At 38.0% G+C, this 22,296-nt stretch overlaps 1 long non-coding RNA gene across 1 annotated transcript in view; it reads right to left on the bottom strand.

The window, feature by feature from the left end:
- LOC149792856 (uncharacterized) overlaps positions 1-14,642 on the bottom strand; it is a 32,808-nt gene extending 18,166 nt beyond the window's left edge. Inside the window, exon 1 of the long non-coding RNA XR_016422527.1 lies at positions 14,416-14,642. This is a non-coding gene — a long non-coding RNA (uncharacterized LOC149792856). The remainder of the gene's footprint in view (positions 1-14,415) is intronic.
- Positions 14,643-22,296: the final 7,654 nt, after the last annotated feature.

Below are 22,296 nucleotides of genomic sequence, written 5' to 3'. Positions count from 1 at the left end.
CTCCATTCACAGTAAGAGTCATTAAATGTACCTGACTCCATTCACAGTAAGAGTCATTAAATGTACCTGATTCCATTCACAGTAAGAGTCATTAAATGTACCTGACTCCATTCAGTAAGAGTCATCAAATGTACCTGACTCCATTCACAGTAAGAGTCATCAAAAGTACCTGACTCCATTCACAGTAAGAGTCATTAAATGTACCTGACTCCATTCACAGTAAGAGTCATTAAATGTACCTGACTCCATTCACAGTAAGAGTCATTAAAAGTACCTGACTCCATTCAGAGTAAGAGTCATTAAATGTACCTGACTCCATTCACAGTAAGAGTCATTAAAAGTACCTGACTCCATTCAGAGTAAGACAGTGCGTTTAGCTCATGACTATATTCATTGTACCCGTATGAATACTGATGCACGCCTTACTTCAGGAGTAAGTTACGGTGACTCGTATGTTTTTTTTTTTAGTTTTGTTGGTTTTAACCTCATATTTAGCACATTGGTGGCTATTTCATGCGGATGAAGTGGGATCTACGTGCCTTGTCTTTCTCAGCGAAAACACAAAAGCATCCGACTCGTGCTGATCTTGGCGGGTATCAAACCTGCCACTGATGGATTACTCGTCTTACGCTCTACCAAATGAGATACAGCAGCTCCCTTAATTAAAGGTTGTATTCAGTATTCATTTCTAAGACACTGATCACGATCGAATTATGAAACTTGATGAGCGTATTCAGGGTTCAGGAAAACATTTCCCAAGCACTAGTCCCGGGGAAGAGTGAGTTGCCATAGTTACTCGTCCCTGTCCTTCTTGTACGCAAGACAGTACACGTCTCCGCTATATTTCTTACACGTTACAATTGGCATCTGATACAAGCGTGTCACTGAAACGGGTAAAAACCATAAAAATTTTATACTCCAATGCATGGTTCTTCGGACAAGTAAATTGTAAGTGAGAGACACGGTTTGTAATTAGAGAAATTGCAGTTGCAAAAACATCCCTTGATTTCGTTGTGTGTGTGTGTGTGTGTGTGATTTGGAGTTTGCACGTAGTTTGGAACTCACTGTTCGCGTTAGACATATGCAACTTTATAACTAGATAATCGCTGTTAATACCCCCTTACCTTAGAATAGGCTATTGTCGCGTATATTTCATGATTGAGTGGACTTAAATTTGCGTTTCACACACACACACACACACACACTCTCCCTCACACACATACACACACACTCTCTCTCTCACACACACACATACACACACAAACATACATATTCACACACACATACATACACACACACTCACACTCACATACACACACTTACAAACATGCACACTCTCTATCACACTCACACAAATACACATACACACACTCATACAGATACACACACTCTCTCTCTCTCTCACATACACACACAAATACACACACACACACAGAATGCTATATTTTAGTAGATTTATATGTTTAATTTTCTCAGCTTCAGTGGATACAACAATCTTGTAGGTGCAGTAAATTATGCGACGGATAATGATCTAAGTATAATTATTCTCTTGTGTGACCAAAGTGTAAATTTTATATAAGAGTCACTCACGTATTACGAAGTACTGGGACTCTCATGTCTAACGTTAAAAAAGACACAAAATATAAAAGATATTCACTGTGCTAAATTAAGAACTTAAATAGTTTTAGAATATAAACTGCAGTTGTCATCACAATATACAACTAGTTTTATTTGACATAGATAAATTGATTTATCCCTGTAAACGCTAATAACATAATCGAGACGAAGGTCAAGGATGTATAAAATAAATTACCGATGTGCTTTTCCTTAAGCACAGCCTTGCTATCATCGTTCCTTAGAAAATATGACACTTGTTGCATTATATAAAATCACACGGACATGTATAATCTCTGTCAATATAATAACATTTCAGTAAGAACCCATCTCACTCTGAATTCTTTCCATTAAATCTTTCACCTTAATAAACACTCCCCCACCTAACCACCCATACAATATCGTTATATCAAACATGAAATAAATGAACTATAAGCACGAGACCTTACAGACCTATTTCAAATATAAAGAAAATATTGCATTCATTCGCAGTATTGTTACATTTCACGCTTGTAACCTTGTTTTTAACCGGTGTATCATGCTGAGGCGTATGAGAACGTGCTTAAGTACCACAACGCCCAGCCCAGAACCCCTTCAAGTTCCCCATAACTTTTCTTCTCTGAGGATTTTTTTTTAAGCAAGAGAGCATCTGCGTGGGAGCTTTGCTACTCAAACGCGCGTGATTCTGTGCGGAAGTTATGTAGAGGGTTCACGGACTGGGGAACCTTGACACGTGCTTATTACGATACTACTCAATGTGACATATATGCCCGAAGCTTGATACGTGATTGGCTGGTAGAGAATTGCAGTGGGATATGTTTTAATGCCATATGATTCCACACAATTTGACGCATACAATACTATGAAAGAATTCGAGCCTCTATCTAAAGCGGGAATTAAATTACCAGACCAATTGTGCATTTATATCGTCTTAGAAAAGATTAAACGGTTGTATAGATTGAATGCGTCATATTATTTGGTCAAAGAGGTTAAAAAGAGGCTGTATAAAGATTTCAGGGCACGTGGAAAAATTACCTGGATTAGCGATCATGTTGAAGCAGGCGCGTGGAAAACATGGCGAAGAATATAATACTAAGAGTGAAAGGTCATTGTATGATCTCGTGTTAGAAACATTCAAGTTGCTGACATTGACCGTCACACAGCGAAGACAGGTGAAGACAGCAAAGATATCATACCATCCAAAACAGTGAACATCACTGCAAAGGGCAGATCAATTAGGAAAATGTCTTAAGCAAGTAATATAACAATGACATCCACACCTCACTTTCATGAGGTATACGAACTAATGTGCAAAGCCAGAGAAACAATGCAGCTCAGCGAATGGGATAAATCTTTTGAGACCATTTCCAGTCCAACGGAATTGCTGAGATGTATAAAATAGTCCAATGCAAAGTCTGGTCGCATTCGATTTGGCTTAATACTCGGTGATGGGCCATCTGAAAGTCTGGTCGCATTCGATTTGGCTTAATGCTCGGTGATGGGCCATCTGAGATTATTTCGGCTGAGACGGACTTGAAGGAAATTGTATGCATGCCTGGAAGCAGAATTATATGACCCTGGAAAGGGCAAGCCGGTTGTTTACAAAAGTTCGCTTTACAAGTTTAGATTTACTATAACACAGACATTCTGTACGTCGCATCACAGATTCCGTGAAATTCTAACCTATCATCTAGTTTATCTCCCCCTGGTTCATATACCACATCGTGCATGTGTGGAGATGAAACGAAGGCGGCATAACGAAGCAATTGCGTCTACAGCCAAGCGCAGCAAAGACAGCGTCTTCCACCGTATCAATGCAAATGCGAACCGTGAGATTTGCATCCTCCTCAATGGACAGCAAATAAAACATGACCGGACACCAACATACCTTGGTGTGACTCTGGACAGATCACTAACATTCTACAACCACCTGAAGAAAAATTCAGCAAGACTTAGCACTCGAAACAACCTACTCCGCAAATAGGCTGGCTCAGCCTGGGGTCCTAGTGCTCAGACACTCTAGACATCAGCACTGGCCCTCTGCTATTCGACAGCCGAGTACTGCGCTCCTTTCTGGGCTCGATCATCCCACCTAGTTAATTGATGTCCAGCTCAACACAACAATGCGCATAATATCTCGAACACTAAGTCCTACTCCTTTACCATGTCTGCCGGTACTCAGCAACATTCCTGATCCACGTCTGCGTCGCCAGGAAGCAATCACAAAAGAGTTTGAAAAGATCCATGCCAGTGACAAAGGTCCACTGTACAATGGACATCACCTCACATCCATCAGTCCGCTTGAATTCGAGACGCCCAATTTTGTTAGGTTCGTTGCCGGAGGATAATGACAGCTAATTCGGCATGGAGTATCGAGTGGTCTTCAACAGATGTTGTAAACCACTTCCTCGCAGCTTAGCCATCTTTCTGCCCTCCTGGAGTCAACCTTCCGCGTCATCTATGGACCACACTGAACCGCTTTCGTAAAGGACAGGGTCGTTGTGCAGTCAAACTTGTCTGATGGGGGTAGACCATTAACTCTTTCTGTTGCTGTGGAGCCCTACAGACCATGTCACACATTGTGAACAACTGTTCACTGACAAAGTTCCCCGGTGGACTGCAGGCTCTGCACCATGCTGATGATGACGTTGTTAAATGGCCGAGCACACACTGCACACAATAATAATAATAATAATAATAATAATAATAATAATAACAACAACAACATCAAATGCGCTGCTACGTCGTCCAGTCGATTCATGGTCATTTATTATGGTGGTTGCGCTTCCACGAGAATTTACTTTTCCATCGATAGCAGTAATATCATCCCCAGTTAGATAAATTACCAATGAAGCCGCTAATCAATGACTGACACAAGCCAATACGGATTATTGGTTGAAAATCTGGTTATTGGGAGCGGATTCGGAATGGTGAGCTTTGCAAAGAGTTATTAGACCAAGTCGATACTGTATAAACGATGGCTCAATGCAAATATGTATTCCATCCCCCATGGGACATGGAAACGCCTGTGCTGTGAGATCAAGGCGTTCAAGATTACCAGCTTTACACGTACGAGGCTATGGTGTCTGACGAGTGAGGGCTAACATAACTTAGGGTGCCTGACGAGTGAGGGCTAACAGAACTTAGGGTGCCTGACGAGTGAGAGCTAATAGAGCTTATGGTGCCTGACGAGTGAGGGCTAATAAAACTTATGGTTCCTGGCGTGTTTCGATATTTCAATATTTTCTTCATTGTTTTATATTCTTGGATGTCCAAGGAAAACTTGTACGCACAGACAGCAGTGTTGCATACGACTCCACCAATAACGTCAGATTTGTTAACAACAGCATAATGGCACTGTTAAATAGAGCAAGTTATCTCATCAAGGGAAAGGAAATAAAAACCTGTTTTGGTCAACAATGACGTAGTTACGACGATTTCGGGACTCACCCATTACAACGATGATTACGTCAGGTCTATGTTTTACGAAATTTCATCTTGATTATATCAAATGTATCGTTGAGCCGACAACACTAACGCGGCCACCGGAAACAATCCCGATTTTAACCTTTAATTCGCTCTGAATCGACCCCAGATTAACAGGCGATGGATTTTCCTGCACGATTTCTCTCTCACATATTTGCGCAGTGCAGAGTCGTTCGTAGGGTTATTTTCGTAGTCAAATACGTGGACATAACTAGGAAAGGTAACAAAAACCATGCAATATGGCATGTTGCTGATGCCGACGATGGCAGAGTCGAGTTACTCAAACTACCGCTTTGGATGCCTCCAATGAATCCGTTAGTAGCCACGGGCACAAGTTGGCATCATTTTGCAGTCTGGCGGAACATGTATGATCTCTTTCTTCACAATAACCACAGAATTAGTGCAAAGCGTCATCCGCAAAAATTTCCTATGCCAATTAAACGCCCAATAAGGTATCAGTACACCGCATTACGTGTTTGAGCCATTTTAAATGAGAGACAATCTTGTTAACAAGCTGAAAGGTCCAATGCTATTTGCATAAGTGACAGTGTCTGAAATATCATTGTGGTTAAATGACCTCCATTAATCTACCCAGGACATTTTACCTAACTTCGACAATAATTATGTCGTGCGTGTGTATCATCAGCTGTAGAAATACACGGACCTAGACGTTGATACAGGCTTGCAGATTTCTCAGAAGGACTTTTACTATGTTGTACCTGAATTATTACGTTTCTGTAGAGCAGCTAGACATCGTTAACCAGAAAGGGTGGAGAGAAGTTGATGGTTGCCCAGAGCATAGATGCATTGTTGTGATTCTCTCCGGCAAGACTCTGTTGAGGCCATTTTTCTCAAACATATAGTTGTTGAAATTCAGCTTGTAACACTTCAAATAAAATATCGATTGACCCGTTTTTATTTACTGGCGATGACAGGGTCAGTCAGACATTCCCGATGTATCTTGATACGAAATGACCTTGCGTCGATGACTGGCATCTTTAATCTGGTTTCGACACTAATGTCATTTAAAGGATGCAACTGAAACAGGGACGCGCAAGTACAGCGATCTGACGCTATGCCGATGTCGATTTTACTTAGTTTACTACTAAAGTCGATTTGACAGAGATTACCAACTGGGTTGTTCTTGGCGCCCACGCCAAACGTATTTGTAAATTCTCAACAACGATCTGGAAAACTGCAAACGTCTAACATTGACATCAACCAAATTGCTTTTAAACCGCATGCGAATCGTGAAATACCTGGCCTAAATAACTGAGGACGAGTTTATCAGACGAGTGTATCGGTGGAATTTATGAAATATTACGTCGACAATGCTACCCGTCTGACAGACAATATCTAGGTGTAAAGACCGCGATGATTGTATCAGTCCTGCTCTCACTATAACGCGCTGATTATATAAGTCCTGCTCTCACTATAACGCGTAGTGGCTTCATGGAACGTTGTTAAAGGAATATTTACGATGGAAGGAACGACAAAAGTGAGCGCGTTACAAATGGCCGACTTGTTTTCACTAGTGCCGCAAATGGCTTAGATAGACGTACACCTTTCAAATTAAAGGTGCGCGAGTCGGGATCATATTTGTTCATCTAATTCGAACTAAACGCTGGTGGAGTACAATAGCACTGCTGGGAAGTGATGACCGGACAGATATTATTCCATCTCGTGCTAGCGGCGACAATGTTTCAGCATCTGTTACATATGCAGTAGGTTGCTGCTTGCCAGAGACGAAGTTCAGTTTGGAGGACTCAACATCTATCCGGAACAGCACTTAACCGTCTTTGGTGTTTTGTGTTTAAGATTTATTATTACATATACCTGATGAAACATGAACAGCCAGGCAAAGACAATATTGCAGAATATTCAGATGACGTGATTGATCTGCTGACAGGGGTTCATAGAGATTTTATGATGCCAGTTGACTAATATTTGCGTGAGAACTGCCTCATCAGTCCGTCGTTTACGCACAGTTATAATCTTGTCAAGGTCCAAACTGAAATCAATTGGTCAAACGACCCTGAAGTATCAATACAAACTCGAAGACAGCTTGGAATCGTTACATTAGCACGCAAAAACACTCAGTCGCAGACTACACCTAGATATTGTTTCTCCAGCGATGACGTATAATTTACCGACAAATCAACCCCCCAAAATTATCTGTTGATTTTGTTGAACAAACATTAATTCAACTAAGAAGAGATACTAACTGACTATTATTCAGTAAGAAAGCACTTATCCATGTAACATTTCTTGGAAGAAAACAAAAATAATCGTTGCTCACATATACCAAGGGCGTAATATATTTTTTTACGATTGCACTGCGATTGTGCCAGTGAAGAAAGGTAATTGGTTAGAAGTGCGTGTGTGTATTGCATCCGAACAAGACCAGATTGTCGAGCAGTTATAGTTCACAATGACAGCATTATTCGAAAAACTGAAATGGACCCTCAAAGTTACCGACGCGAAACAATGATCCAAGTAGAACAACAGCTGCGAAATGAATCACGAAGAAAACAGTGGCACTAGAAAAAATAATTTAGTTACGGTTACAATCGCGAATACGTGTTTATTCGGAAATTGTCGCAGCCGCCAAAAATAGCGTTGGCATAGCTATCAAACTGTACTCAATGGCCATTGAAAGATAAAACGATTACAATGGTGGGGTGTAAAATAACGTCACGTGATAACTCGCAGCTGTTGACGCAATTTGCAGACGTTTTGTTGATGGTAGTTTCCCGCTTTCTGCAAGTAGAAAAATGCTTTGAGTTTGATTAAATGCCATAAATATACGTGTTATCCATAACGATGACCAAAAACAGTCCCATAAAATTTCCTAATACACATTCATAATCATTCACAATACCTTTATTTATCCATAATGCCAATGAATTTAAACCCTTGATACAACTTGAATTGTTGTCGTCTGTCAAATTAATAAAATCAGGTGACATATTATCCCTGCCGACTTCGCAGTTTTTTTTACCAACTGAAGCCTGTTAATGAAATGAAATAAGCATTACATTTTCTAACCCTGTCATAAGTGCATTACACTCAGTTTTGCTTGATTTTCAGAATGGTTTAAAACTTCATCGACACTATCGGTGTTATGACCAAGAAGCTTTAAAAAAAATGACACACATATGTTAATGACAAAACAGATGCTAGTTAAAATGGCTGCAAGGTTGTATAGTGTTACCGAAACAACTTTACACTTATATAAAATAAATATGGTTGCCTGAGATTATATAATTTTTTTCCTGTTTACCACTGGTTTGAGTCACCCATATATGATTTCCAAATGTACTTATATGGAACAATAAAGTCAGTGAATTTTACCTGGCCTCAGAGAAGGCAATTATTTGATATTTTATGAAGATATTATTTTACAGTTTCCTGATAGAATTATCTATAATGTAATTCCTCGATAGAACTAATAATTGATTACTCCAGCTTGTCTTCACCTGCTCACCCTCCCCATCTCGTCCTACCAATTCACCCCACAATATCTCCAGTTCACTTTACGATCTCCCCATCTCGTCATACCAGTTCACCCTACAATATCTCCAGTTCACTTTACGATCTCTCCAGCTCGTCAGATTTGAGCGTTTTGACCTAATTTACCAGTTTTTACCTAATTGAACCATTAAAAAGCCCAAGTTTCTCGCAATCATTGTCCCAAATCTACGTCCTGGGAAAAATTATGACCACTTATAAACTGAAGGAGAACCCAAAATACATTCATAATGTCGAAGAGAAGGGCATTTCCGACAACCAAACCCCTCATTTTGTAGTCGCCGACAAAAACTCCAAGACTGTCGTAATTGTCAGTGGAATGCCACACAGCGTAACTGTTTTATCGGCTGCAAATTCTTTCGTACATCTATTACAGTTTTTTTCGTATTCCAGAAAAGCGAATGAGAAATGAATTACTGGAGGTTGCAACAGGGGGTGGGAGTGGGGGTCTGGTACTGTTAGTGAGACTGGATGGTCCAGTGTCCATGTATTCAGGAAATATTTGAGAGGAACGTTTCAAGGACGTGATCCATTCCAGCCACCGCCACTGTTATATGACGGGCACTGACCACATGTATCTTAGGCAATCACTGATTGGGCAAATCAACATAAGGTCATTCTTGATTAGGCAAAACAACATAATGTCATTCTTTTCGCATTACCATTTACACTCGTCATGTCCTGCAATCACTGCACTGTTTCGGACCGTTTCAAAAGCTTTACCAAAACGAAGGAGCGAAACTCTTTCGCGAAATTACATCATCACCTGGTTCTATGCATGTCATCTGTGAGATAACACGCAGAACCAATGTGGAATTGACCCCTTCAATCTATCTGTGATATAACACGCAGAGCTAATGTGGAATCTACCCCTTCAATCCATCTGTGAGATAACATGCAGAGCCAATGTGAAATCTACCCCTTCAATCCACCTGCGAGATAACATGCTGAACCAGTATGGAACCTACCCCTTCAATCCATCTGTGAGATAACATGCACAGACAATGTGGAATTGACCCCTTCAATCTATCTGTGAGATAACATACAGAGCCAATGTGAAATCTACCCCTTCAATCCATCTGTGAGATAACATGCAGAGCCAATGTGAAATCTACCCCTTCAATCCACCTGCGAGATAACATGCTGAACCAATGTGGAATCTACCCCTTCAATCCATCTGTGAGATAACATGCAGAGCCAATGAGGAATAGACCCCTTCAGTCTATCTGTGAGATAACATGCAGAGCCAATGTGGAATCTACACCTTCAATCCATCTGTGAGATAACATGCAGAGCCAATGAGGAATAGACCCCTTCAGTCTATCTGTGAGATAACATGCAGGGCCAATGTAGAATCTACCCCTTTATTCTATCTGTGAGATAACATGCAGAGCCAATGAGGAATTGACCCCTTCAGCCTATCTGTGAGATAACACGCACAGCCAATGAGGAATTGACCCCTTCAGTTTATCTGTGAGATAACATGCAGAACCAATGAGGAATTGACCTCTTCAGTCTATCTGTGAGATAACACGCAGATCCAATGAGGAATTGACCCCTTCAGTCTATCTGTGAGGTAATATGCAAAGCCAATGAGGAATTGACCCCATCGGTCTATCTGTGAGATAACACGCAGTCCAATGAGGAATTGACCCCTTCAGTCTATCTGTGAGATAACATGCAGGGTCAATGTAGAATCTACCCCCTTTAATCCATCTGCTATAAACTTGGCATCATGCCAATAATATTATTGCACAATCAGTGAATCGGAATACTGAGTTTGTAGAGGACGGTATATACCAATACACACAATGATTACATTAAATTCGTCAGTTGTGCACAATGTTGTGTTCAGGGTTGCAGCCACTGGGTTAATTTTAAATATCATACCAAAGAAAGAGTTTAGAGGAGGAATGAGGTCTTCAGTTGACCCTGTCATCCAGAAAAACCAAAGAGAACCATGGCAGAACGTAGAGAAAGTTTTCAACGGTGTATTACTTAATTATTTTTGAAGTTAACAGTTTTAAAACTTTTTGGAACCAACTTAAAATGTTCCATCAAATTTGTTACATCCTTTCGATTAAGAAAGCTAAGCAGAAAACAATAAAATAAAATTTAAAACTAAGACAAAAAAATTATTCATGTTAAAATAACTAATTGTTATGTTCGTCACTGTTGTCATTTTATATCAACTTATCATTTCTTGTCTCGTCTCTACAATAGCCGCGAGTTGTGCTGTGACCAGTCGCTCCGACACAGATGACGTTATAAACAAGATAGCAGGAAAGAAGCGATCATAACTAAACTGTCACGTGACAAATGTCTGCAGGGAAAAATTAGTCAGACTAACAACGTTTAAGTAAATTGCCATGCATACAAATAATTATTGGATGTTGTACTTATTTGGACTCGAAAATGAAGATAAACGTCAGATTTACACGGCACAGTACAGAACACATTTTATTAGGCACTTCTATATGGAATATGACTTGCAGACAGTACATTCGCATCAAGCGCTTCGAGTCAGAATATTACATACATAGCCTTCATTTTTAAGAGGCACTTCAAGTCGGAATATGACTTGCGTAATCGTTGAGGAATAAATAAAGAATAAGGAATTCATTAGATTGAGTGGATATTTTGTGGCACATATATGGACGATTTTCTCGGAGTGGTCTAGAAGATTGTGGGATAGACGTATTTTTTTTAAAATCATGTAGGCTTTTTGCTGGAAAATAAAATAGCTTCCAAATTGTCCACATCCTACGGATTATTAGATGTGGCATTCAGTTCTCAGTGTTGAAGAAAATTCCACCTCCAAGGGGATCCCAGTCACTCCTCCATCCCCAAAAGAATTGTAAGAGCATAGTACTGGTCACAGAAGACTGCCCAATTTTGTAACTAACAGCATCCGTCTCTCCCATGATGCATTTATAATTTTTTGAGCCAGGAAAGATGATACGTCGTGTGTGTACGCGTGTGTGTGTGCTTTATGCTTTAATCTCTTGTTTATACCTTTTGTCCATTATATATTCGTTGTTTCTTTGTACTTCATTTGTTGTTCCTTGACTGCCCAGCAACTTCAGTTTTCTCCAGTCATTGAACGTCCAGATAAGTTTGATGTTAAGTCGATTCTTAAAATTTGTCTTTTGGCATAGTACTGAATTATTGTTCGGTGAATTTGAAGGGGTTATTCAAAGTTTTTGCCCTATATTTTGATACTATAAAAACGATTACCACATAGATGTCGCTTAGTTGAATCAACAGCACCTGGATAAGTTCCAACTGGCTGCCACTTGACTACTTGATGTTAGGCTGTTATGTTGTGTATGGGTTTAGAGCGTCTCTATCTATTCTACCAAACACACACAGAAAGAGCATGTTTGCTATTATTCAGCGAATGATTCCTTTTATTCGTTTGGATTTTTATGATTTATACACGTTTGTAGTTTCCGTTATGCCTCTAAAAAGCAAGCATTTAACTGTTCAATATTCTGCGAGTCAGACAGAGGAGTTAGATCTTCACACTGTGGTGTCCGGGCGAGATAGAATAACAATTGTTGACCCGAGTACAACGTTTCTGTAGTTCTCTTCGCCTTATGCCAATGACGTTCGAAAACCAGCATGAACCAAAACAATCTTGGATTGAGAATCCACACCACCTGTGACGTGGGAGTAGACTAGATAAGAACAAAGATTGCGACACATGCCGAGCGTTGATCCGTTATGAATTTATTATTATTATTATTATTATTATTATTATTATTATTGTTGTTGTTGTTGTTGTTGTTTATATTATTATTATTATTATTATTACGAGATCAACTCGATTTGTTAGGGCGAGGAAACCCAAGAACAAGCGTGAACATATGATAAAAGTGTTCTGGAATCTGGGCGAAATCCGAATAACTATAAACATATTTTGAAAAAATAAGAAGCCCATCCGACGTTTACCTATTCATTCAGGCATGTTATGGCTCTTATAAATACCAGTAGTTAGAGGGATGTTTATCGATCAAATGTGTGCTACGTTGTGTCTTTATTTGTGGCAACAGAAGTTTATTGTTCTGTGAAATTTCAGGCTGATCCAGCAAATTCCTTCCATCTGGTGGAGATAATATAAAGGAAACAACCGAAACAACGAAAAATAAAAGCCCCAGCGATTCACACCAATCAATCATTTATTCAAACAAGCAACGAAACAAATTTACTAAGTGAACAATAAAGGTCGAACAAAGAGTTTCCTTCTTCAACTCTTGTGGACTAATGCTAAATAAGTCCCCATAAAGGAGTTTTCATTGACTACTGATAAATCCTTTTATTACAAAGCCCCGTAAAGGCGTTTTCACTGAGTACTGATAAATCATTTTATTACAAAGTCCCGTAAAGGCGTTTTCACTGAGTACTGATAAATCCTTTTATTACAAAGCCCCGTAAAGGCGTTTTCACTGAGTACTGATAAATCATTTTATTACAAAGTCCCGTAAAGGCGTTTTCATTGAGTACTGATAAATCCTTTTATTACAAAGCCCCGTAAAGGCATTTTCATGGAGTACTGATAAATCCTTTTATTACAAAGCCCCGTAAAGGCGTTTTCATTGAGTACTGATAAATCCTTTTATTACAAAGTCCAGTAAAGGCGTTTTCATTGAGTACCAAAGTGGAGAGTGTGTTTTACTTGAGACAATATAAATATGCCACAGTGCACGAACTCAAAACCAAGACTATTCTGAGTCCTATCGCTTTCAGGGTGAATGACTAAAATAATGAAGTCCCAAAGATCCATACATTTCCCAGTCAGTTTATTGAAATTTGTTAAAATAGAATTTGTCAATTTTTGTCTACTATCTTATAATGGCGCACATTACTCCTCTCTGCAACCAGATCAAAATTATTGCTTACGATTCAGTTCCCATGAATGTAATCCCTGTCCAAGTTTTAGAACATTTCTTTCAATCTCATTTCGACGGTGATACAAGAGATCAATTTAGGCATTCTTTGAATTTATTTAAAGGTAATTGATTATTCATTAAAATATGACCACTACTGTGTGGTTGTCTTGTGTATGTTGATCCGGAAGTGAAATCTGTCACCATTGCACGGTTCTTTATTTACAGTCTAGCTTCTCAAACAAAATGCCGGATAATCCATGACAAGAACTTCGCTGTGAGTTCATCTTTGAATGTATTTTAGATTATCTTATCCTATACTAGGATCTTGACACAGTAGAAAGCTTGACTATAAAGGAAAATTAACATTTTCCAGTATCCACAACAGGTTGAAATAAACTAGCTGAAGAAACATAATAAATGTAAAGGTTTAATTCCTGTAGAAACAACCATGTAAGGTTTTGCAAACATAACCGTTTTTATGTTTTATTTGTTTGTCTTCTCTATGTTTTGCATTTGCCTTTGAAAAAGACTCATTAAAAGTCGAATGCGCTCATGCTAGTTAGATACTAGTTGCGCACTGTTCGTTGTCAGTTATTGCATTTATCTTAAGCAATCCCTGAGACAGGTGATTCCTTAATGGGTCAAGTGCACTTGAAATGACTGTTAGTCGCCGTATGATATATATATATATATATATATATATATATATATATATATATATATATATATATATATAGACCTGGGGGCTCTAAAGCTCTAATATGATGGATGGGGACGGTGATATTTGTATGTCATAAATTAAACTTGTTGTTCGTGTCAATGAATATATGAACTGTTGAAAGAATGAATTTGAACATTGTAATGTATTAGAAATGTATAGATCGCGACTTACCTTGATATCTATATTAAATCATTCATGTTGTTTGTCAAGTATGATTGCCGGTCATGTGGTAACAAATGTCATCGAGTTCAAACTCGCACATCGTTAAATACTCACAAAACCTTCTGGAATCTTTTTTCTGTGAATTTTCACACTTAGAATATGTTTATCGCACTTAAATTCCCATTCAAATCATCATTTGAATAGCACAAAGCTCGGTGACTCCAACAGCTGATATCATGAAAATACATCTGCAGGCAAGATGGAAGACGCTAGATCACATGACCGGTTCCACAGAGTAAATTTGTAAAGTTTACATTTTGATTAAATTTTACTTGCTAATTGTATATGCTGGCCATCTTTTGTACAAGTATAAGTATATTTTGAATATTTAAGATTGTATTCTTCATTTTTATGCTGGTCAATATATTTTCAGTGTTATCAGCGTTCACTGCTAGTTATGTACTCTTTACCCAAGCTTAGCAGTCTTGGTGACGACTTAAAATACTTTGACGTTTGACGGTCACGACATAATACGTAGTTAAATTGTACCCTCAGTTTGTATCGCTGGTGGTAGTCTATCTGTTCAGCACCATAAAAACTGTTCGGCGTCCCGGACAAGCAATGATTGGTTCAAATTACGTCACATGACTATTTTCCGACGAGTATAAATAAGAGCGAAATTCGAAATTCAGCACATAGCTGTCAACATTATCGCCTCTATCTACATATCTCCACTAAAAAATTTTTTAATTAAAAACTGTATTGAAGGTAGTTATGCTTACAACTTTACTGAATGACATTAAGAAGCTCATTGATAGTTATAACAATAAAACAAGTCTACGAATTTAAAAAAAAATTTTTCTCAAAAGTAGACTGGACTTACATATATAGAACACCAATAGGAATCAATTCAATTCACTGCTACTGATCCAGGCTTAATGTAAAAGTAATATCGTGTCATATTAAATAAAGCAGCTATCTTCCACCACACTAAGAATTAAGGGCTAACTTTCAAAGTACTTACTCCGTGGGTCATCCATTCCATGATGAATAAGGTTATGTAGGCCAGCATATTATAGCATTTGTGTATTGCATATGTTACATTTAATCAAATACATACATTCATGTTTAGTCATATTTCCTTTATTAAGCATCTTATCAAAATTTCGTAGTCAAAACTAAAAAGGTCCCGACTGTGAGCATTTCTTTAAATTTATTATTATCTTTACACAAGTTAGCCCATACCCCCATCTGTTACAATATATATATATATATATATATATATATATATATATATATATATATATATATATATATATATATATATATATATATATATATATATATATATATATTCTGCATCACGGCTAGGTCAATGAGCATAACATTTATGGCATCACGGCTAGGTCAATGAGCATAACGTATATTGTCGTCACGGCTAGGTCAATAAGCATAACATTTATGGCATCACGGCTAGGCCAATGAGCATATCATTTATGGCATCACGGCTAGGTCAATGAGCATACCATTTATGGCATCACGGCTAGGTCAATGAGCATAACATTTATGGCATCACGGCTAGGTCAATGAGCATAACGTATATTGTCGTCACGGCTAAATCAATGAGCATAACGTATATTGGTGTCACAGCTAGGTCAATGAGCATAACATTTATGGCATCATAGCTAGGTCAATGGGCATAACATTTATGGCATCACGGCTAGGTCAATGAGCATAACGTATATTGTCGTCACGGCTACGTCAATGAGCATAACGTATATTGCATCACAGCTAGGCCAATGAGCATAACGTCCCTAACCCTCCACCTTTATCTGCTACTAAGAGAAACCTCCGTATGGTAAATAGAACCAAACTAATGCACGACATCCACGCTAACCTAACAACTTGCTTACCTCCTACCGCAGAACAACTCGATAACTGCCTGTGTTCATTGCTTGACAAACATGCCCCAGCTACCAAGTGCAGAGTATCAGTTCAAAAGTGTTCTCCATGGTATAGCAGTGTTAGGGACCAGCTTCGTACTGCTAAAAGAGCCCGTCGTAAAGCTGAGAGCTGCTTATTGCCAAAGCGGCTTTCCACCAGACTCACTATTCATAAGCAAATCTATGAAGCCGCTAAGAAGAATGTCAAAAATATAGTCCATGCAGCAAAATCAGCCCACTACACTACTAAGATCATGGAAAGTTCCAGCTGCAAAGAGCTCTTCGAGATTACTAACAAGCTAATGTCAAGGAACCAATCTACACCACTTCCAACAACATTCTCTCCAGTCGACCTTCCGGACATGTTTGCAAATTTCTTCCGTGACAAAGTACAAACCATTAGAGATACGTTTGACACCACAATTTCAATTGACTCGTCGTCACGATACAGTTGGGATACAGAATTTGAGCGGCAACCATTAGCAGCATTTGAACCTGTCTCTGTGGATTTCGTACGTACAATCGTGATGAAGAGTGCACCAAAGTCATGTGAACTTGATCCAATTCCAACATCACTGCTGCTTGAGTGCTTAGATCCAGTATTGCCTTCACTAACTGATGTTATTAATACCTCTCTCTCATCTGGGGAATTCCCATCATTTTTCAAAACTGCCATTGTAAAGCCTCTGCTGAAGAAACCAACACTAGACCATAACGATTTAAAGAACTACCGCCCAGTTTCTAATCTCCCATGGACATTAAAAAATCTTAGAAAAGGTTGTTCTATCCCAGCTTGTATCTCATCTAAATTCAAACGGTCTTTTTAGCAATGTACAATCTGCATATCGCCCTTGCCACAGTACTGAAACTACTCTTCTGAAAGTAGTTAATGACATTCTCTCTGCGTTGGATTGTCTGCAGCATTTGAAACAATAGACCATGATATATTACTTCACCATCTCCAGCATGTATTTGGCATTCATGATACAGCCTTACTGTGGTTCAAGTAATACTTAGTCAACAGGACACAAATTGTATCTGCAAATGGAATACACTCTAGCCCAGTTGATCTAGGTTGTGGTGTTCCACATGGGTCTGTTCTTGGACCTGTTCTTGGACCGGTTCTCTTCATTCTGTACACTCAGTCGCTCTCAAGTGTCATAGATCATCATCCAGTGTCTCACCAATTGTACGCTGATGACACCCAAATATACAAATCTAGCCATCCAGCTTAAGTTGATGCTACCATCCAAGCTGTAGAGAGGTGCATTTCTGATGTGAAATCATGGATGACATGTAACAAGCTGCAGATGAATGATGATAAAACTGAGGCCATTCTGATCACAATACAAAGACTTTCTCATTCACATCCTTTACCTCTAACAATAAATATCAGCAACACCAACATTAAATTCAGACAATCAGTACGAAACCTAGGTGTTACTCTGGACAGTACTCTCACTTGCACCAACATGTCATGAACACATGCAAGGCTGCATATCTTGAGCTGAGACGCATCAGCTCAATTTACAAATATCTTTCTGCTGATGCCACTTAACACTTGTGTGTTCATTAGTACTTTCAAGACTGGACTATTGTAACTCAGTTCTGTCTGGTTCATCTCAATATCTGCTCCAGAAACTTCAAAAAGTTTAAAGCACTGCTGCTCGGATCATACTTAGATTACCACGATCAGAGCACACCTCCCCGCTGCTCTGTAACCTACACTGGCTATCCATTCGATCCAGAATCAAACACAAAATTTGTTCTCTGTTCAACGTTTCAATGTCAGACTCTAGTCCAGCATACCTATCCGACTTCACCCATGTGTACACACCAGCAAGATAATTACGCTCCACTTCTGACAATCGTATACTCATTATTCCCACTATGAAAACAAAGTCTTATGGACAGCGTTCTTTTGCATACCAGGGCCAGCAACGTGGAATGAATTGCCCACTGAACTTAGACACAAAGACACAGTGATCACATTCAAGAGGGCTCTCAAAACTCACTTATTTCGACTGCAAGAACAAACTTAAAGACCTAATAATGTTTCCTACCTTAAATATTCTCAGCATGGTTTTTTTTAATGTTTTCTAATTTCATGGTGTTTGTTTTTGTAATTATATCATTATATGTTTTATATCTTATAGGTGTTGTCTAATGTTGTAAAGCGCTTAGAGCTTCTAAAGATTAGGCGCTATACAAAGTCCTCATTATTATTATTATTATTATTATTATTATTATTATTATTATGTCGCGGAGATATATTAAGCCAAACACTGTATGACGCCATGATATGATACTGCACGATTTTATTTAAGACGTCCGCCATTTGACGCACGACATGTGACATATCGCTCAGGTTCCAATCTGTAGTTATATAATGTGTAGGGTGCTTTATTTTGAAATATTTTGTTGCTAATTTTTCCACACAGGCAATACTGGTTATTTAAAAAAGACTTTGTAAATATAAGATATTGTTGAAAGATTTTAAATTCCCTTTATTTTGGTGTATGAGTCATAGATGTAATTTGGGTTCTAGACTATACATCATGTCCTTACTTGCATCTATTAAAGTCTGCTCGCGTCGCTTGATCATTTTTACTTCCTACATTTCAAAAGTAAATTGGACCCCAAAAAAACCCTAGCAATTTCAGAAACTGGTGATGCTTACTTTGGCAAAATTCATCTTCCGTATTTTAATAACTCTAAAGTTAGCTGAAGCACACGATCATTTTCGACCACATTCGCGCAGCCATTTTGATAAGTTGTGTGATTAACAGAGTGCACGATTTCCATAATGACCACATGTAAAGAAATTACGGTTTACAGAACACGAATGCAGCATTAAGGATATGTCAACATTGTCTCCATTATTCATGTTGCAAATGCAAACAACTTTATCATATACCTATCTTCTTTCAGAAGACACAATAGCTGTACAGCGGAATCTCAGTTTCCTAAGGTGGCGCTCTATAGTTTCGTATATTGCACAGGGTTAGAATTTTAAAGAAAAAGAATTTCCCCGGCTTTCCTCACTGGTTATACTGGCTATTTTAAACAAGACCTTGTATATCTTAGGTATAAGTTAAAGAACATTCAATTCCTTTTATTTTGGTGCATGATTGATGGGTGTAAAATGGATTACAGAGTATAGAGTTTGGTCTTACTCCATATGTGCACCTTTCAAAAAAGTGCTAGCTCTACTTGGTCATTTTCACTTCCTGAACTTCACAGGTAAATTGTATTAAAAAAAGAGCCGATAATATTTTTTAAAATACATTTTATATGTTTGGTAATTCATTCATCGCACTTTCAGAGTCTGGCATTGTCTAGTCTGGCAAAATTCATTTTCCCTGTTTTAATAGCTGCTACGGATAGTGTACTTTAGACTAATTCAGGGTGATTTTTGAGCACAAGGGAGAAGTCATTTTAGTTAGCAGTGTGCTTATATCATGTACAATTTCCAAAAGTACAATGCCCAAAGAAATGTCAGCCACATTACATTAATGTAGTATAGAGGTATGCCAACAGTCTCTCCACTGTGCATGTTTTAAATGCAAACAACTTCACCTTACAAACGTCACTCTCACAAAATTCATAATAACTGGGTAGTATTATTGTATAATTTAATTTTGATTGTATGGCTGAAACATTTAAGTCGCAAGCATCAAAACTGTCCTTTTGAATAATTCTCCTGTAGTTTCCTCCACAGAACAGTATTTGTTAGTGTCAGAGTCTCTAACAAGTCCCGTCCCCCCTTATGATAACAAGTGAGCTATTTTAAAAATGCACATTACATTTTGTCAACATAGCAACCAATGTTATGCTGAAAGACAGGAACATGAAACTAGCCAGAATTATTCCTGAGATATCAACAATAAATTTTACAGTTTGGAAAGGGATGGAACAGATGCGGTTCATGTCGGTCAAGGTCAAAGTTTAATATATTTGCCTATTGTTTAATATGAGAGAAGCAAATTTGCTTTGTCATCATTTATTTTTTGATTTCATTGCAAATAAATGAAAAGAAACATTTTCACTATATATTGTTTTTTTACATAATGCAACAGTTTTAAATTTAAGTTGACTCTATTCCTATATTCTGAGACTTCTAATTTCCCCATAAGGAAGGTCACTACTCACACAAACATGCCTGATGGCAAATTATGTAAGCAAGAGCAAAATGAGCATAATTAGCTTATTTTCATACTTAACATCAATATTGATGTACCACTTTATTCAGAACATCATACATAATGATATGAAAATAAGAAAAATTATTGCATACATTTTTATATTTGTTTTAAGTGTTAAGTGTATGGAGCAATGTCATAATATACAAAAATGATGGTCTGGTCCCTGGCCTTGATGAAGTTACCATTTACTTTAGCCAAACTTACAACAGAAGACCAGTCTCTTAATAAGTCTGCGCGTGTGTCCAGTTGTAACATCTACATCGTTTTCCGTCAATTTTAGAAGAAACCTCACATGAAAATCGGCGCCATTTAGAACGTTCTTCGAAAAAAAAAAAAAAAAAAAAAAAAAAAAAAAAAAAAAAAAAAATTTTGTTTACAACGCACAATATAGCAGCAGAAGGATACAAATCCCATTCAGAACAATGTGGGGCTTTTCAGTCACAACATGTGTGATGCACCGAGCCGGAAGCGAATCACCAAACCCATCAAATGTACTCATACACTTATATCGTAGGTTATTTCGTGACTTGACAGAACTGTAATTTTTTTTTCATAGTTTTTTTTTTTATATATAAATTTACACATTGTATTCTTGGTAAATAAATTATGAGGGGGATAAGAAATGCTTATTTGAATCAATACGACTGATATTTAATATGCATAAATCTGGTCTAACGAAGCAGTTTACGTAAAACTTATACACAAAAGACAAAACAGTCTGCCTTATTTAGTCATGGAAATCCAATCTAGATTGTAAGAAGCTTGTTTCTAGCGGCCTTGGACCGTTGTAGCCCAGGCATGAACAAAAATAGATGGCGACCAGTGTGTCTATACATGTATTCATTATTCACAACTTCATCAGAATAATAAATGAAATGTATTCATACAAATGCCATTCGGGCCTCGTCTATTTACAAAATAAGGATGAACCGATAAGTTTTGAATGCATCAATATTTTTTCTCATTCACAAATTCTCGTTCACTCAGATTATAGAAGTTGCCGAGGTGTCTCAACAGATTACGGTTTCTCGTTTGCGAAGAAATTTCAGGCGATGAAATTGTTTGAATTTTCTGTAAATTATTGCGGTAACATGCATTCGTGCATGTTTTTGTCTCGCAAAAATAGCCGATGTGATCCGAATGACGTACGTAACTCGCCTAATCATGCGTGGGCAAGTCTTTACATGGATTTTAAATTCATCGCACTTATGAAAGATACCGTGAATTACGTAGGATACAGGGATAGGTTTATTTTGTAAATCAACGTGCTGTCAATGATATATAATTGGCTTTCTTCAGATGCAGGCTTTATTTACACGTACATTTATTTAAATCCAGTGTAAAATCTAACGTGACAGTCATAGTAGAAACGGTGAATCATACGTGCACAAAAAATAACAAGGAAAACTTTTTTTTAATCAAGAATTTCCGCAGGTGGCTGTCAATCTGGCACCTATTACACATAGTTGCGTACTCTACAGTGCTGGAAAGATTCCTCCTACGAGATTACTTTCTAACTGCTGATTAGTCATGCGACGATCATTGAATTATCCTACCCTTAGTTCTCCTGAAACAATATAATATTTTTGTCCGTTTGTTTCAGACAAAATTTCCAAAATGAGACACTGATTATACGATTACAATATACTGCGCTTCCACCACACACACGCGCACGCACACACACACACACACACACATGAAATGTTATATGCCAGGGTTTTTGTTTTTGTTTTTTGCTGTTC

The sequence above is a fragment of the Sinohyriopsis cumingii genome, chromosome 8, assembly GCF_028554795.1.
Source record: "Sinohyriopsis cumingii isolate HCF-2022 chromosome 8, ASM2855479v2, whole genome shotgun sequence".
NCBI classification, from domain to species: domain Eukaryota; kingdom Metazoa; phylum Mollusca; class Bivalvia; order Unionida; family Unionidae; genus Sinohyriopsis; species Sinohyriopsis cumingii.
Note: the sequence above shows the minus strand (reverse complement) of the source record. Positions and strands in the feature narration are given on the sequence as shown.